This window comes from Adiantum capillus-veneris, chromosome 22 (assembly GCF_014529385.1).
Source record: "Adiantum capillus-veneris isolate H3 chromosome 22, ASM1452938v2, whole genome shotgun sequence".
Classification (NCBI taxonomy): Eukaryota; Viridiplantae; Streptophyta; class Polypodiopsida; order Polypodiales; family Pteridaceae; genus Adiantum; species Adiantum capillus-veneris.
The window spans coordinates 96,345,237-96,357,102 of record NC_140952.1 but is presented as its reverse complement, the minus strand read 5'-3'; the positions used below and the strand labels follow the sequence as shown (position 1 = coordinate 96,357,102).

General features: G+C 41.4%; 1 long non-coding RNA gene across 1 annotated transcript; it reads right to left on the bottom strand.

Moving 5' to 3' along the window:
* Positions 1-243: 243 nt before the first annotated feature.
* On the bottom strand, positions 244-1,587 carry LOC147429850 (uncharacterized). Its single transcript, XR_015185871.1, has 3 exons — positions 852-1,587; positions 606-737; positions 244-492 (listed from the first exon to the last, which is right to left on the bottom strand). It is a non-coding gene; the product is annotated as an uncharacterized LOC147429850 (long non-coding RNA).
* Positions 1,588-11,866: the final 10,279 nt, after the last annotated feature.

Genomic DNA, 11,866 nt, shown 5'->3' with positions numbered 1-11,866 from the left:
GCATTGCAAGGAGAATCTCTCTTGTTTGCGCACCATGAGGGTCACAAACATTGAAATTACAGGGAGAATCCATGAGGAAAATAACCTTTCAAGAGGCATTATAATAAGTAATGTCAATTATATTCTGGAAGAAGCTCAACTACTTTCGACACCATCCCTTGACATCCATCCACATTCAAGGTCCCGTTCAACATAAGTTTTGTCTACTATTAACCTTGCTCAGTACATAATGTGCAAGCACACTTTTTGATAATCCCCAAGAAAAAACCCTCGCTTCAGATGTACGACGATCATTACAACGACTCAGTTTCCAATATAGACACATAGGTGTTGTCAATATTACAAAAGATAATTCAAAAATGCTATGAGGACTGCAACAACTGGCGGCATCCATAGGCAATAAACAATTACAAGATTAAACATTAATGAAGCAATCCTGCAGAGAAAAAGTTGCACACATAACTCTGAATCTTCATGACAGCAGGGACGGACCTACACGTTTACAATGACGAGTTAGTTTATCTCGATAAAAAGCTTAAGGCAGACAGTGAAATGTTCAAAAATCAGAAGCAGCTTCAATACAGAATTTGTAATTGAGTCTGCACCTCGAGGTCAACACTCAAGAGGAAGGGTATAGCAAGGGTGGGAATAAAATGGTACACTCAGCCCAGGGAAGAATCTTGCATCATTTGCATGTGTGATGTGGAGATTGGGTGAATCTTCGCAGGTGGCTTGAGCTGCAAAATGCAAATAGGAAGAGGCATAGCCTCCAGAACTTGTTAGCAAACACACGAAACCCAAACAGTGACGTTCATCATAGATCACAAAAGAAAATAATGGCCACGCTATACCTCAGGCTGCAGCATACTAATTTGAATGCCAATGCACTGAATCTTGCAGCAAAAGGCTTTGTAGAGAACAACTAAGAAAACGATGCTCTCTTCATCTCCTGGGATGCAGCATAACATGCGGTTGCATCAGTGCAAACAACAATGATGAAACCTGTCAGAACAAAGGGTCACAAGAAAAAACAGAGTAAGACAACCTCAAACAGAAGCTGCCATCGATTGCATAGTTTCTGGCGGGCACATGGTGAGTGTCGCCAGGAGATAACCTCACATCCTCTACCACTATCGACATACGCTCCAAGGACACCCTTCTTTCATCCAATTCAGCTCGCGCAACATGTCAGAGCGAATAATCCTCTAGGCAAAGCCATGCCATGACACCTCCTTCCCCTTCATCAACAAGAGTGCTATGCTCTCAGTGTGCACTATCACCAGGTTATCCACCAACATAGGCATGATGCAGAAGAGGTCACGACTGTTGAGGGCTGGACATATGTGGAGATGTACACCTTTGCCTCACATGTTGTACTAACGCCGAGCAGTGACGACGTCCATCACAAAGAGATAAATGTTGTGGCCCCCAATGGGTGAAGTGACGACGTAGGATGAAGGCACTGCGAATATCTAGGCTGCAGACAGAGGAAGTGGAATGCCACGCTTGGATGAAGAGGGCGACGTATAGAATGAAGAGGTAAGAGGGAAGAGGAAGAATTGGACGCAGAAGAGGGGAAGCTCAGGATGCACATGAAGCTTGCATGTGGAAACGCGTAGAGTGCAGAACGTGCTACCATATACATGTGGTAGTGATGTGTGTGAACACACTAGGACCTCCGGGGCATTTTTTTCCTCTTTAGGATTTTTTTTCCCCCGAGCATTGTATATACGCCCATCACTCTAGGGCTATCTATCTTTCCATTGCATACTAAGTAACACGCTCTCTATTGTGTGCTAAGGGCAAAAAGTAGATACGTTGCCATTATTGTAAAGCTAATGATCACTTGGTCAAGTCGTGTCCTAACTTGAAGGCCAAAGAGGTTAAGAAGGAAGAGGGTGGTTCCATTGCAAATGCTGGTTCCACTACAAATGCAGCCATTGTTGAGTCTTCTGTGAAAGGAGACTATGATGCTGATGTTGATGCAGAATGGGCTTTTAGCGCAGAGTGCACTTACAATCCTGTTGTCCATGATGCATGCTTGTCAGTTGTTGCTACAGATTCACATGTGTGATATTTTGACAGTGGTGCTACAAAGCACATTACCTCACATCGTGAATTATTTACCTCTCTTGAGTCTGTCCCTCATGGGAATTCAGCCACTTGTGCCAACAATGCCTCTTATCCACTTCACGGAGTTGGAAAGATTGTGCTTACTACTGAAAATGGCAGTTTCTTTACACTTGTTGATGCACTTTATGTACCTGGGATCAAGAAGAATCTCTTGTTTGTATCCGCACTTGCTAGACTTGGACTTGTGGTCAAATTTGTGGATGGCAGATGTACAATTCATGATCTCAATTTTGATGAAATTGTTGCATCTGACCTTTTGTGCCGTGGGTTGTATAAGCTCACTTTGTATGACAAGTGTGGACAAAATTTTGCAAATGTAGTTGCAAATTCAAGGGATATTTCAGATGCAAAACTTTGGCATGCACATTTTGGTCATCTGAATTTTGTCAATTTGCTGCGTTTGCAAAAATCTGATATGGTTGCTTCTTTGCCGCCTCTTGAAGCACCTATCAAACATATTTGTGAAGGCTGTATTTTGGATAAGATGCAGCATTCTAAGTTTCCAAAGGATGGTTCAGTTAGGGCCACATGCAAGTTGCAATTTGTGCATAGTGATGTTTGTGGGCCCATGCAAACTCCGTCCTTGGGCAATTACCTGTACTTCGTGACTTTTATTGATGATTACTCCAAGCATGCATGGGTATTTATACTTAAAGAAAAGTCTGAAGTTTTTATGTGCTTCAAACAATTTCTGGCTATGGCTAAAAATGTTTCAAAATGTACTATGGGCACCCTCCATTTCGATCGAGGGGGGGAGTATATGTCTCATGAATTCAATGCATTTCTGGCTAGTCATGGGATAAAACACCAATGTACAGTTCCTTATACACCTCAGCAAAATGGTGTTGCTAAGAGGAAAAACAGGTCACTTATGGAAATGGCACGATGTATGGTCAAAAGTCAAGCATTGCCGCATCTTTTTGGCTTGAGGCCATCATCTGTGCAGCTTATGTACTAAACAGGTGTCCTATGATAGCTTTGCAGTCTATTATTCCATATGAAGCATGGCATGATAGAAAGCTTTCTATTGAGCACATGCGTATTTTTGGTTGTTTGGCATATGCTTTGGTGCCACAAACACAGCGCAGAAAATTAGATGATAAGGCTGTCAAATGTATTTTTGTTGGTTATAGTGCTAAAAGCAAAGGTTACAGGTTGTATCATCCACAAACAAAACGTATTCTAGTTTCACGGGATGTAGTGTTTGTGGAAGATTCTGTTCAGCCCTTGCTGTCATGTACTAGAGACAGTAATGTAAGCTCACAGGACATTTATGACACTTTATTGCCTCTTTTCAATGGTGGAAATACGAATGTAAGTTCTAATGAGGCAAATGTACAGCCTATGGGGATTTCTGAAAATGTTACAGATCATCCTATTACAGATGCAGATGTACATGATGTACTTGATGAGGAAAGGGCTGAAAATGAGCAGGCTAGAGGTATGCCAAAATGGCTGGTGCACACTTTGCGTGAGAGTAAATTGGATGCACCTTTGTCTAGTCATACTCATTCAGGCTCTCGCCATGCATCTTATGCATCAGATTATTATGCTTTGGCTGTGTCTTTTGATGAAGTACAGAATTCAAAAAAATGGATGGCTGCCGCAATCAGAATATGATGCACTTATAGAAAATGACACATGGACTTTATGTGATTTTCCTCCTGACAAAAAGGCCATTAGTATGAAGTGGGTTTACAAGTTGAAATGCAAGCCAGATGGTGAGATCGATCGCCATAAGGCTCGACTTGTTGCAAAGGGTTATGCACAACAAAAAGGCATAGATTATGAAGAGACTTTTGCTCCCAATTGTCGTATGACTACTTTGTGTTTTCTATGTGCATTGGCAGCTCATTTTGGTTGGGATGTACATCAATCAGACATTGTTACTACTTTCTTGAATGGTGACATATTTGAAAAGGTTTATGTAACACAGCCTCGCAGTTTTGTCATAAAAAGACAAGAGGACAAAGTGTGAAAATGTAAGAAGGCTTTGTATGGGTTGAAGCAATCTCCTCGTGCTTGGTATGAGAAAGCTGACACTCATTTGGTTAAACGAGGCTTTCGTAACAATCCAACAAAAAGCACATTGTATGTAAAGCAATCTCCTCGTGCTTGGTATGAGAAAGCTGACACTCATTTGGTTAAACGAGGCTTTCGTAACAGTCCAACAAAAAGCACATTGTATGTAAAGCATGAGGGTGATGTCCTTCTCATTGTGGTTCTTTATGTCAATGATTTGTTGATCACTGGACCAAATGAGAGACATATTGCTGAATTTAAGGCTGATTTGAATTCTAATTTCAAGATGAAAGATTTGGGGTTGTTGCATCATTACTTGGGTATACAGTTTAAGTAGTGTGATGCTGGTATTGCCTTGTGTCAAAAAAGTTACATAGAGACATTGCTATGTAAGTTTGGACTTGAGGATTGCAAACCTCTTGCCACCCCCATGGAAACAGGTTTGAATTTGAGTCTACATGATGTTGGCAATCCTACTGATGTCACTCTTTACGAAATTGTTGTTGGCCAAATATTCAGTTTGCAGTCTCACAGGTCAGCAAATTTATGCATAGTCCAGGGTCTAAGCATTGGCAGGCTATCAAGAGGATTTTCGGCTACCTTAGTGGCACTGCACATCTTGGCTTGTTTTATCCCAAGGGGGGATCATTGCCGCCAGACCTACATGCTTTTTCGGACTCATATTGGTCTGGTTGTTTTGACACGCTGAGGGCGAGCTTTTTGAAATGGGGCCTCTAAACTCAAACCAATGGGCCTACCCTCACAAAATGTTCGTAAAGAGGTACGCACATTACTTGGGGCACCACCTTCTTTTGGGAGTAGAGAAGGAAACCAATCAAAATAACACTTGCACTCACCCACTCAAGCAACACACTTTGAAAACCCCCTTACTCTATATACACTTTGGACACTTGAACACCATCAACGATTATGCAACCCAATGCCGTGCATCAAAATGAAATATGCAATTTGTGAAATAGCATTCACCTTCTCCCCATAAGAATACCCATAATACATCCAAACTCTTCCTCTCTCAAGCACTCATCAAAAAATCATGCGCACAAAACTTGCCTCTCAAACACACAAGAGAATCACTTACATAAAACTAACACACTTTGCATAGAGAGCTCATCTCCATCTATGCAATGCCATGACACAAATAAAATCACCATGAGAGGTAGCCACATGCATATGTAATGAAGCAAAAGAGAGTTGGAGTGAGAAATTTCTTTAGACCAATTGAATAAGTGTGGAGAAACAAACCAATGGTAAATTGAGAATATAACACTTACTTGATTTCTCGCACACCTTTTAAGGGGAGGACAGACGCTGGCTAACCATCACGAATTGCGACACTTGAAAGTTTTGAAGATGATTTCATGATCATTAACATAACCACGAGAGAGATCATGATGTATTTACAAGTTATTGAGGTGCTACAAATGATTTATTGGGTTGATGGAGTAAGAGATTGTAGAATGGAAAGAGTGGAGAATAGAGTTGCACTTCCTCCAAAAGAGGAGGGTTAGGAGGGAGGATGTGAAAGAGGGAGAGTTGGGGTTTTCTCTACTATTGATCAAGAAACAACATGAAGTTGAAAATATAGGTGTGTGTCCTTGAGTCTCTCCAAGGGGGGCTATTTATAGTTGTGTAGGAGTGGGATTATGCTACACTTAATTAGAGTAAGTGATTAGACCTAATTAAGTGTCCTTTGACCACTCATTGAATATTGGACATAAAAGGGACTATTTATTCACCAAAAATATCATTTTAGACCGTGAAGGCTCCATAGGGGTGCATAATGTAGGTGGGCCCCACCATGAGGCCCTACGGGTGGCTCCTGCGGGATATCTCAACTTGTCTGTCTTGGCATTTAGAAAGCATCTTTAGGTTGGTCCCATCACATGCAAGTGACCTTGAACACTCATTGCTCTTCTAGAAGATGAGTAGGGGAAAAATAAGATCTCACCCTCTTGATTTACTTGATTTACTTGATTTACTTGTCCCTTTTGCTGCGAATCTAACAGATTTACACTATTTTGACCATAACCTTTTACCTGTAGCTCTGAATGACATGCTTCAAAAGGCAAAATTGACCTTCTCAACATGTTTGATATGAATTTGGACTATTCTTCATGCCCATGCACCAAGGAATACGGTTTGGAAGGTCCACACTAGGCTAGGGAACCTTTTGCTTCCAAGTCTTTTTGTATGGGCCCTTTGCTTGTATGCATCCAAGGGGAATCATGCTTTTTCAAAAGGCTATGATGCTTAAACAAATAGAGGAGGGCCCAATATTATTTGCTTGTGAAAAGAATATACAATTGGAGTCTTTTTTGAAAGGAGAGAAACTATATGTATAATCTTAAGAGATATTGGGCCACCTATGTAGGGGGCATAGAAGACTTGTAGAGAGGGACCATAATCTTTGGTAAAGACAAGTGGAGAGTTGATTTCCATGGGAATTTATCTATATGGGGTGGAAGATGGATATATTATTTTTCTACTATTAATTCACAAGAGGTAAGAAAGTTTGGGGGTATATAGTTGGTTATTGTATGATTATTCTATTTACAAAGCAAAAAAGAAAAGGGTGGTAATATAAATATATGACTAAGGTGACATTTTTGGGAAGAGTATAATGTATGTGTCGCCACAAAGGTTAAACGAAGAGGTGGAATTTACTCTAGATAACTTAATAGCGTAGAAAAATATATACACATATGAGGAAGAGGACGTTGAGTAGGCTGACAAATGTTGCAAAAAGATGGTTACGATTTTATGCCACTCATATTAGCCCTCCCCCAAGCCTAGAGATATTCATATCTTTAGGAGGACGGTGTTGCTTATTTTTCTTCTTTTTTTTTTCTTTTTTTGGTCATTTTTCCTTTTCCACCTTTTTTTTTTCAATAGGAGGAGTGTCATGCACTCTTTTACTACCTTAGACCTGCTTTTCATTACCTCAATCCCATAAATCGGAGATGGGAGGGTTGCCCTGGGTATGTTCAGATTCCAAGGCTGGTTCTTCTTTGCACATCAAAGCTTTAAAAACAGGTGGAGCATTTGCCAAGCCGAAGGGAGCCATGTCAATTTGGAGCTTAGACGATGTAGGCAGATGACTGCCTATCAACGGATTGATACGTTGAAAGTAGGGCTTTAATCTCCATCCATTGACTCTGGTCTTGTGGAGTTTTCTTGATAAATCTGCTAATCTGTAACTACCATTCCCAAACTTTGTTTTTATCATGAAAGGTCCCTCCCATCTTTGCAAAAACTTTTTGTCAAGTCGAGTATCAAGTCGGTTATCATAGCGAAGAACCAACATACCTTCCTTCAATCCTTTCCCCTTGAGCTTCTTGTTGATTTTATCCCTTTGGCTTGTCGCTTTGGTGATGTAGTGATCAATGGACTCTTCTCTATCTAGCTCAAGTCGTTGGAGATCTAAGATCCTTTCATGTAGAACCTCTTTTGGTTTTTTTGCCACTCTTGCAAGAACGCGCAAGCTTGAGAGCTCTACCTCAATGGGGAGAAGTGCTTCCTGTCCATAAACTAGATGAAAAGGGGTGAATTGGGTAGATACCTTGAAAGATGTCCTATACGCCCAAAGAGCAGCCGTCAAATGGAAATCCCAATCATTAGGCCGGTCCACAACCTGCTTAGAAATGATCTTACATATCATTCCATTCACTTTTTCCACCAATCCATTGCATTGAGGATAGTAGGGTGTGGAATGCAGGTGTTTCACTTTTAACCTGCTCAAGAGATCATTCAGAAGGTCAGCCCTAAAACCCGGGCCTCGATCTGATAAGATTTCTAGGGGTGTTCCAAACCTACTACAAATATGATCAAAAATAAACTTTGATACCTCTTCAGCTGTGATTCGGGTTGTGCTTGTTGCTTCCTCCCATCGTGTCATGTAGTCAACACCCATGATAATGAAAACCTTCCCTGTAGAAGTACGAGGTAGGGGACCTATTGCATCCACACCCCACTTTTCAAAAGGGCCATAAGATATTATTGGGACTCGAGGCTCATATGTTAGTCGTCTATCCCCAGCAATTTGGCATGGCTTACATGCCTTACACCAATATTGGACATCACGATGTAAGCTCGGCCAAATAAACCTTGCTTGTAAAATCTTCCTACTTGTAATATCTTGAGAAAAGTGACCACCACAGACATCATCATGACATGAAAGAAGAATTTTCTCTATCTCTTGCACACCTGGTACTCTCCTCAAGACCAAATCTTTCCCTTTGTGATACAAATCATCCCCGATCAACTGGTAAGGTGTGGCCTTCTTAACTAGTCTATGTCTTTGCACCTTGTCTAAGTGTTTGGGACACTCACCTGCTTGTAGAAAGAACATAATGTCTTTTAGCTCCTCTTGACCTTGATATTTGGGTTCATATAGTTTCACACCTCCTACCGCCATTTGAAGCTTTTCATTTGCGAGTAAGTCTGCTTCCTTGTTATGAGTTCTCACAATGTGTTGTACCTATGTTGCTTTAAAACCCTTCATCAAAGCTCTTACACTACTAAGCCACTCAAACAATGTACGATTCTTGCACCTCCAAGTCCCTTGGATTTGCCTGACCATTAGCAAAGAATCACCTTTTATAATAAGTCTTTGTATGCCTAATTCTTTGCATTCTTCTAACCCAAGGGTTAGAGTAGCATACTCAGCCTCATTGTTAGAGTGAACACTGGGTAGAGTGATACCTTTTCTAACCATTACCTCCTTTTGTGGGTTCAAAATGATGATTCTCTCTGCTGCTTTGTCTTGTTGGCGTTGATAAGCATAAAGTATGGGCATTATCAATCTCCTTTACTTTGAACTGTTTTGAGCCTTCCTCTCTTTGTAGTCGTGATCCTTCCCTTTCTCTCACTTTGTAGGTGAGAATGCCTGCAAGTCCTGCTCTTGTGCTATCTTCTACAAGGAAAGCGTATTCAAAGTCTTGGAGTTCAAGCACCCACTTTGCTATTCTAGACGAGAGGCTCATGTGTTGTACTACATATGGTAGATTGTGCTCTAAGGTGAGAAAAACAAATGGCACAAGGAGAAGATGCGATCGAAACTTCCTTACCGCAAACAAGATTGCAAAGAACACTTTCTCCATTTTAGTGTATCCCTTCTCGGCCGGAGTCATCACCTTGCTTGCAAAATAGATCGGCCTCATGTATGATGTTTTAGGATCTTTTTGCATCAAAACAACACCAATTGCTTCGAAACCTACACTTGGAGTGACATAATAGGTCTCCTTTGGATCTGGTGGCATTAGGATTGGGAGAGAGCTAAGAATGCCCTTCACTTCCTCAAAAAATTTTGCATGTTCCCTCCCTCATTCAAATGTATATCGGCTTGCCAACCTATGCAAAGGGGCGATGGCTTCTGCTAGGAGATGGATGAAGCGAGACATGTACCTCACTTTGTGGTTGAAGGTCATTAGCTCCTTAGTTGTTGTTGGTGGAGATAATGACAAAAGGGCCTCTACTTTAGAGGGATCCACTTGAATTCCTTGTGAAGAAACCACATGGCCTAGCAAAACCACCTGAGATTCACCGATATGACACTTCTCTGGGTTGAGTTGTCCCCCAAATTGATGGAGCCTCTTAAGCCCCTCTTCAACCTTTTGGCAGTGAAGTGATCTACAACTATAAATACAGAAATCATCCATAAAGACTCTTATAGATTTTCCAAAGAATGGCTGAAATACAAATATTGTGAATCTCATGAAGGTGCTAGGAGCATTGGTGAGCCCAAAAGGCATTACTCTGAATGCAAAAATCCCCAAGGTGTGATGAAGGTGGTTTTTGATTGGTCCTCTTCTGCTATTCTAATTTGAAAATATCCTGAATACCCATCACACACATTGTAGCATTCGTGACCTGCTACTTCATTCAAAATTTCATCTTGGAAAGGGAGAGGGAAGTGGTCCCTTTTTGTTGCAGCGTTGAGGGGTTTGTAATCCACGCAGACCCTCCACTTACCATTCTTCTTGGGAGTGACTACAATAGGTGATACCCATTCGGAGTTGGATACTGGATAGATGAAGCTAGCCTTCAAGAGTCGATTCACTTCTTGTAGGAGAGCCTTTTGTTGCACAGATCCTAGTCGCCTTAACTTTTGAGCCACGGGTTTGGTCCGTGGTTTCAATTCAATTCGATGCTCTATTACATCTACACCTCTTATTTGTGAGTAGTCAGTGATAAACAAATTGGGATACCTCCTTAACATATTGATGTAGTACCTCTTCTCCTCACAAGTAAGATCTTTTGCAAGCATCTTCTCAAATCCTTCTTCAAGGTGGTGGCATCTTTCATCCCCTCGTGTGTGATTGTCTGTTGGCTTTTCTTCTACTGGAACATCTTGAGTGTTGGCGTTGAATACAATTCCCATTACCTCCAAAGAAGACTCCTCTTCACTGGTTGATGCTTCCTCATCACTTGAGTAAGGACTCTCCTCCTCGCTCTCTTCGTCTGCCGTGGTTTCATAGTTGATATCTAGTTGCTTTCCTTCTCGCCAATCATACACTACCGGTTGACCCTTCTTAAGAATCAAACAACCACTTCCCCATTTTTGATCTGCATTCACAGCAATGAGCCAAGGCCTCCCTAGGATGATGGGATAGCCCTCCCCCTTAGCTGGCATGACATACATATCCACTCGTGCATCTATGTTACATACAGAGACTTTTACATTTTCAATGATCCCCAAACACTTCACACTTGAGTTGTTGGCTAGCTTAGCTTGACAATTAGAGGACTTTGTAATTTCAAGCCCTAACCTGTTCATTGATTTTTCCGTTATCACACACATTTGAGCTCCACCATCAACATATACATTAGACACCATCAACATATACATTAGACACCTTTTTACCCCTTATGTAAGCATCCACAATGGGTTCCACATCTTTTTGTAGCTTTGAGGCCACAACCTTAATGGAAAGATTTTCTTTCTTTTTTGTAATTCTTGTACTTACCAACTTTGGCCATTGCCTTCTTACTTTGGCTGATAGGTGTAGAAGTTGAGGCCATGAAATGTTTGGCTTTTGGGTTTGTAAATCCTCCAGGATGTTGTAGGGCTCTAGCTCCTTTCCCAATGGGAAGTCGTTGATACCAATTTCCCTTCGCCTTGATCTTTTCTTCCTGCTACTTTCAGCTTCTTCCATCTTTGACTTCTTCTTCTTGTCCCTTCTGGTTGAATTTGTTCCTTCACTTCTCATGTCTTCATCCTTATCATGTGCTCTTGAGCGTTTTTCTGCCGGCATAACATCAAAGTTTAGAGTATGCTCATCTATTACCTCTTCTATCTTGATGATGTTGACTCCTCTTTCTTCCTCCTCATGTGGGACGGGAGGTATATTTGATGGTGGTGGTGGTCAACGAAGGATTTGTGGGCCTTGAGCTTGTTCTTGCTGCATAGTGAGAGGAGGCGGTCTGGGGGGATATATGTCTCCCGGAAGTCGCCTTGGATGTGGACAATTGTACATGCCATGGCCCATTTCATTGCAATTCCAACATCGCAACTCTTGAGCTTGTCTTTGTTGATTGCGATTCCCTTCTCTTGGTTGTCGTTGTTGAGGTAGGCCTTGTACTAGATTCAGAGTGAGGTTCTCAAGCTGTTGAGTTAGCCTTTGTAAAACCTCTTGTCGAGAGTTATCTCCTATTTGTGAAGATTGTGCAAGAGGGTCCCTAATTGGTGCTT